Here is a 7,957-nt window from a genome sequence, read left to right as displayed (position 1 = left end):
ATAGCCTCCCAATACAACTCTTTTCTCATTATTTATACTCTGAAAATTGTTTCACATTTTAAATGAAGTCACTTAAAGTGGCTGCTTTTTCCCCCCAGATAATTCAGTTTTCCTGACAGAAAATGATTTCTCATTTGTCATTAAGAATGTTAAAGCAGGGCTTCCCTGGTGGCGCAGTGGTTGGGAGTCCGCCTGCCGATGCAGGGGACGCGGGTTCGTGCCCTGGTCCGGGAACATCCCACGTGCCGCGGAGCGGCTGGGCCCGTGAGCCGTGGCCGCTGGGCCTGTGCGTCCGGAGCCTGTGCTCCGCAACGGGAGAGGCCACAACAGTGAGAGGCCCGCGGCCGCTGGGCCTGTGCGTCCGGAGCCTGTGCTCCGCAACGGGAGAGGCTACAACAGTGAGAGGCCCGCATACCGCAAAAAAAAAAAAAAAAAAAAAAAAAGAATGTTAAAGCAAACTTCAAAGGATTCATTAATTTTTTCCACAAATATATTTGAGAACCTACCGTGTGCCTGGCACTACTCTAGTTGTTTTTTGATAAGCAATAAACAAAACCTGCTTACATTGACTCAAATCTCATGAAAGACTATAAACAGGTAGGTATATCAACAGGTGGTGTAGAATATGAAGAAAAGTTAAGCAATTGTAAAGGGAAACAGAGAGATGGTAGTTGTATTAGTCAGGGTTCTCCAGAAAAACAGAAAACAGAACCATTAGGGTGGTGTGTGTGTGTGTATGTGTGTGTGTGTGTGTGTGTGTGTGTGTGTGTGTGTGTGTGTGTGTGTGTGTGTGTGTGTGTGTATGAAGATTTATTATGGGAATTGGAAAATGGAGGCCAAGAAGTCCCACAAACTATTATCTACAAGTGGAGAACCAGGAAAGCCATGGTATAATTCAGACTCAGTCCAAAGGCCTGAGAAACAGTCAGTGGTGTAACTCCCAGTCAGAATTCAAGGGCACCAGAACAAGTGGTTCTCATGTCCAAGGACAGGGGAGGAAGATATCCCATTTCAAGAGGACAGTGAAAGAGTTCTCCCTTTCTTTGTTCTTTTTTTGTTCCATTTGGGCCCTCAAGAGATTGAACGATGCCCACCGTGTTGGTTAATGTTAAGAGCAAAGGGTTAATGAAAGACTTAAATGCAGCGTTTCTGGGGTGAAAGCACACTGGACATGATGAGGAAGAGTAGCCAGGCCACAGTGTTGTGAAGTCTCTGGTGAGGGAAGAATAATAGGAGATGGAATCAGAGAGTTAACAGGAATAAGAGCATGTCATTATAAGGATTTTAGATTATATTCTCATATGAGAGGGGTAACCTTTGAAGTTCTGAGCATAGGGGTGAAATGAATTACTTTTGTCTTAAAAGCATAACTATCTGCTGAATAGAGATAATCAGCATATGTCTCCTTTGTCTCATAATGCTGAACTGGGGAGAAAGGGCAATAGCAGGGAGGAGACCAGTAAGTAACACTTAATCCACCAGGAGGAAGACTTGACTTGGATTGGGGTGGTAGTCATGGAGGGACTAAGAAACAGTCAACATTGGGATATGTTTTAGTAGGAGTTGGTGATGGGGTTATGTGTGAGTGAGAGGGCAGAGAGATTGCTTTAAATATGCTAGTGGGGAAGAATAAATGAGAAAAATGTTTTTGTTTGATGGTTAGGTTAGTTTTTCTAGAAGAAGGAGACCCAATCATAAGTAAAGACTGAGAAGGAAGGACACACTGGAAAGACAAAAATTGAAAATGCAATATAAGGAAATAATTTGTAGGATATTATTTTACATTAGGTTGGAGGAAGAAAGAAAGGTATAAGTGGAATAGCTAACTTTGAAGGAAGGGATACTTACTTAAACAGAATACTTCCTTAAACAATGAAGATACAGAGAACTTAAAAGGAAGAGAGCAGGAAAATGAAGAGATGTCCATACTAGATGAGGTCAATCATGTCTAAGTTAAGAGAAAACAGGGTAGTGGTAGAGATGTAATGTTAGTTTTTACTTTATTCAATACAACATAGATCTATTTGTGTTCTTTGACTTTAAAATACCATTTAAATAAAATGGAGACACTGAGTCTAGACTTGTTGAGAAATAAAAAAAGAAACAAATAAAACAAGAGCCCACTGAGAGTAGTATTATTTTGCACATCTCCATATATCTTTCAGTAAAATTTCAGTATGAGCTTTGGCAAGAATCAATAACCAAAAGGATTCTTTGCCACTGGAATTGTACAGATATTCTCAGAAATGCCCTGTTCAAGGTTAGGAATCCTGATGTTACTCCATTTTGAATCAATAATCCATAGTCTAGTGCTTGCTCCATGACATTTAACCAACACTCTTTTCCATTTGCCAAGCTCAAGGAACTTTCCAACTCTTTCCAGCTCTTACCGTCATGCATTTTATGAGGGAAGGTGGAGGTTAAATTCTCTATATGGTTTAAGAGCCTATATGGTTTAAGAGGAAGTTTATTTCCATAGAATTTTGTGAAACTATCAAACAATATTCTCTTGACCTTTCATCTTTAGTAGAAACATGGATGGGCAAAAGCAGCAGACATATATGGTAAAACAGAGAGTTTTCTGTGGGAGGGTATCCCATACAAAGGGGAGCCCTACTGCCTAGACCCAATTGTTTTCTAGATGTTTTTAAAGTCTCAATGTCTAATTTACTTTTTTTTCCTCTTCTCTACTATAGTACCTGGTGTCTGAAAGGGAGCTTACCAGATAATCCTAGAAAAACGTCTCTGTTGATTGGTGGTTGCTAAGGTAATGCTTCTGTCCACTAGTGCATATTGTAAAGAAGTCTTCGGGAGGCAGTAGCTAAAGTCACACCAAATAGTGGTATATTACAGGCAACCTTAAAAGCTAAGGGAGCTCATGTTCTAAGAACAGATGGAGCCTAGTGCATCTTCTTCAGTTATGTTACATAGTCCCAGTTTCTTGCATAAATATTTAATATTTTATATCTTCCAGCTCTTTGAACCTGCCACCAAAGTATGTTTCTCTAGGTAAACTCTCAGCATAGCCCTGACCCCATTCCCATCATTGAAAGGTACGAGCATGCTAGCTCAGAGGGAAGCAGCCAGAATTTAGTGTGCTTCTTCAAAGCTGTCAGCTTTGTTCAGTATAAATTTCTGAAGTCTGGGAGCCTGGCTGCCTGGCAGAGTGTTTCGTCCTCTCACTGTCATACTGGTGATCACTGTCTTCACACTACCAGCAAGGCCATCACATCTCCTCAGTTGTGAGAGACAAGTGTTACAGTAACACTTGGTTTCTTAAGAATCACTGTCCTAGCAGCTCAGAAGCCTTCATGATTTCAGTTGACACTTGTTCTGCTTTGGCAAGGCTAGACCTCATTTCACAGAGAATTGGAAAAGAAAGTTGAAATTATACATGAAAACTAAAATTCTTAACTTACGAGTCACATATAATCTTTCTCAAGATGCAACGCTTGCAATGAGATGCAAATGACAACAGCTTTTTCTATTATAAACTATTCATCACTACAAAAGTGACCTTCTGATGTCTATGTCCATATTATCTCTGAAGACTTCTTAAATTACAGTATTCAAAAATAGTAAAAAAAAAAAATTGCTCCACAATTACACCTCTGGCCGGTGTTACACAATGAGTTTTCCTAGGACTCTTTTCGTCTTTTCTTCTGCCTATGCAGCTGGTGGGATATGTGGTTTAGCTCAGCTCCCATTCACTTGGAATGTAAGTAATTTAAATGAAATATCCTAGAAGTAATTGTGTTAACTAATCCCCTCTAGAAGAACTTATATTAGGTCCTTGGGGAAGTTCATCATTTTTATTTGATGTTATAAGAATTTATACCCTGACAAGTACACTATCAGGGCATCACTAGTAGTATCAATTTAATTAAGGTAATGTCAGCTTTTCTCTAGTTTGCACAGTTTAATGTCTCAGTCTTTTACAATTAAGTGGGCCAGAAAACTGGTGTTCGGTTTACTAGCCCCGGTTTGTTTCCTTTTCCTAAAGTGTGACTTGAAATGTTAAAACCATTCGTTTTTCATTTGGTGTGAATGTGGATAGGTATGTATTTTATATTTCTTATTGCATATTTGAGTCACTTAGTATCAGATGGTCTTCTAGTCCTACCCTCTATATGTTAAGAAACATTTAAAAATAAAATTAGTGGATCAGTTGTAATTGGATTGACTAATCTATTAAATAATATATAAAAGATATCAGACTTTTGAGATGTATTAAGATTTTGGAGAGAGCTTCCATTTCTTGTGAGAAATAAAAGACATAATATATGATGTATGAAATATAATAGTGTTTTTAAAATGAAAATGATTCTGTCTGGCATGTAACTATATTAATTTTACCAATCTATAATCATTTAAAATTAACCAATGTTTTGTTAATTATGTAACTCATTACAGGCAACAGAAAGTGTAGAAAGAGTATAGTGTAGAAAGAGTGTTTAATTTTGAAGTCAAAATTTTTGTTCAGTAAAGACTGAATTCTGCAATTAATTAGTTATGTAACACACGGAGACACACCCTATTCAAGCTGGAAAAGAGCACCAGCTGTCATTTCTACAAAACCTCACAACTGTAGTTAAGTGATATAGATATAGGTGTAGGTATAGGTATTGATGGGTATTGGTATAGGTAGAGAGACAGAGAGGTAGAGATAGACATATGTAGCAGATAGGTAAGAATTTCTGACCCAAATACACAGCTTTTATATGAATAATTAATTCTTTCTAGCCTAAATTCTTTGTTGTGTGAATTTTAATTACTCACTTTCATTTTTGTGACATAAAATGTGAATATTGAATAAGACATGTAGGCATTTAAGGACCTTTTCAGTTTTAAAACTGTGAACTTAAATGCTAAGAATCTAGTTTCTGAAATTATATATATTCACATGTATATATATATTATATAAATAAATATATAGAGATAATATATGTGCATATATACTCTATGAATTTGGATAAATGTATGGACATATGTCCATAATTATACTATCATGCATAGTATTTTCACTGCCCTAAAAATCCTCTTTGTCCTGCCTCTGCATCTCTCCCCTCTTCCCTTGTATCTACTGATTTTTTTATTGCTTCCATAGTTTTGCTCTTATGTCATATAATTGGAATCACACTATATGCAGCCTTCTCCAATTGGCTTCTTTCACTTAGTAATACGTATTTAAGTTCCCACCATGCTTTTTATAGTTTTATGGCTCATCTCTTTTTAGCACTGCATAATATTTCATTGTCTGAATGTACCACAGTTTATTTTTCCATTCACCTATTAGACATCTTGTTTGCTTCCAAGTCCTGGCAATTATCAATAAAGTTTCTATAAACATTCATGTGCAGGATTTTTGTGTGGACATAAATTTTCAACTCCTTTGGGTCAATGCCAAGGAGTGTGATTTCTGAATTGTATGGTAAGAGTATATTTAATTTTGTAAGAAACTCCAATCTGTCTTCCAAAATGGCTTTACCATTTTGGGTTCCTACCAGCAATGAATGAGAATTCCCATACCTCCATATTTGGGCCAGCATTTGGTGTTCTGGATTTTGGCCATTTTAATAGATGGTTAGTGGTATATCATTGTTGTTTTAATTGGTGTTTCCCTGATGACAAAAGATGTAGAGCATCTTTTCATAGAGTTGTTTTTCTTAGGGCATCTTTTCATAAAGATGACATACTTGACATCCTTATATCTTCTCTGCTGAGGTGTCTGTTCAGGTCTTTGGCCCATTTTTAATCGTCATTTTTTTTTTTTATATAGATTTAGCTTTTTTTTTTTAAACAATTCATTTCTTTTGTCTTTTTGTTATTGATTGCTACTTTTATTTCTATAATGGGAAGATGTGGTCTCTGTAATTATATTTTTAAACTTTTTTGAGAGTTTTTTTTTTTGCAAAGTATGTGATTATTCATTTGTAAATGTTCTTTGTATACTCAAGAAGAATGTGGATTCACTAGATTTGATAGCAGTGTGTTTTAAGTGCCCCACACTACCAAGCAAACGCATTATTAAGTTGTTTAAATCATCTACAACTTTATTGTTTTAATTGTGTTTTGACCTATCAATAATTAAGAGTGCCATTTTGAAATCACCCACCCTAATGGTGGATTTTAAAACATTCTTCTGTTGTTTTAACAAATTTTGTTTTATATATTTTGTGAATGTTTATTAGGTGCATGAAGGTTTTGACTTCATACAGCTTCCTGGGGAGCTGATGTTTTCTTATTATATGGGAACCATCTTTATTCTTAAGACTTTTTGCCCTATATTATATTTTGAATAATATAAACACAGCAATCTTTTAGTGTTTTATTGCTTTCTATCTCTTGTATTTTAATCTTTTTTTGTTATGTTTTAAGTGAAACTCTTCTAAAAAGTACAAAGCTCATTAAAAAATACTATATGACAATTATATTTTAAATGGTACATTTTGTCTAATACTTTAAATTTGATCACAATTTATAGACTTTCTGTTTATTCTGCTTTTGCTATGCTTCTTCTATGTTCTTTGATATCAATTTTCATTTAACTTTTTAATCATTTAAAAATTCCTACTTTTTTTTCCATCTCTGCTGGTTTGGGTGTTTTATACTCTCTCATTTATTTTAAAGGCAATATCACTGAAACTTTACCACTTTATGCAAGGTAATACATGAAGTTAATGTCTTAATCATCTTACTAAATAAAAACTTAGGATCTTTTACTCTATATCAACATACTCCTAATTTCCATAACTTTTTTCCACAAGTTTTCATCCTGTCCTTTTTTATACTCTATCAATTAGACATTATCCTTGTCAGTATTTTTTGTACACAAACTACATGTAAATACATTGTAGTACTGAGCTACATGCTCAGCATTTCTTCTCTCATCTTAGATTTTTAGGGATCACCTTTGTTATTTTGAAAGTTTGTCCATTAGAAGTTTGCTTTGTGTAATTTTCATGGTAGTAAGTACAAATTTTGATGGAAAATATGTTTATTTTCCTTTATTCTTGAAAGATGATTTTTAGTGCACAAATTTCAGGTTTTATGGTTAGTTTCTTCCCAAATTCTGAAGAGATTACAGGACCGAATTTCAACTTTTTCTTTTGCTGTTTTGAAGTGTGCTAATCACCTAATTGCTATTTATTTACAAGTAATTTTTAAATTTCAGTATTCTTCAGTTTCTCTACAATGGGTTTACATCATAATTTTCTTTTATTTTATCCTGCTTAGTATACATTATACTTTCTTCTTCTGCAGATTCATCATCAGTTTTGGTTAAAACTCAGTTATTATTTATTCATATTGCTTTTTCTTATCATTCTTTCTATGTTTTCTTGGTGACTCTCATCAGACATGTGTAAACTATCCCATTAGTTATTCATATTTCTTAACCTCATTTAAAAATATTTTTATATTCTTATCTTCTGGGGCTACATTCTAAATAATTAAAAAATTGTCTTTTGAGTTATTAATTCATTCTTTACCTGTGTCTAATTTTCTTTTGGCCCACTTACTGAGTTTTTTTGTGTCAATTATTTTATTTCTATTTCCTTATGTTTTATTTTTATTATTTTTCAAATCTGATAATTTCAGAATGTGTCTTCTTGGTTACTTATTTTTTTTGCCATTTAAAAATTCCTTAAACATTTAATAATTTTAAAAAAAATTGGGGGGATGTTAATTCTTTTACATGCAGTAAAAAATTATGTCCCATGAAGGATTTAATTTATTTTGCAGTGGAAGGTCGTTTTAAAATATCTTGTCTGCCTTAAGGTCAGAAATTGAAATTCATCTTTTTTCCATGTTAGAGCTTTTGAATATAGAGTATTTTAAAATATAATTGCACTAATATTGTACATAAACTTTCGTATCATCTGTATGTCACAAGCTTTTTCCACATTAAAAAATATCCTAGCAATAATAATAGCCCAGCAAATGACTATGGTATTAT

Source organism: Kogia breviceps, chromosome 15, assembly GCF_026419965.1.
Source record: "Kogia breviceps isolate mKogBre1 chromosome 15, mKogBre1 haplotype 1, whole genome shotgun sequence".
Lineage (NCBI taxonomy): Eukaryota > Metazoa > Chordata > Mammalia > Artiodactyla > Physeteridae > Kogia > Kogia breviceps.
This window is presented reverse-complemented; position numbering follows the sequence as displayed.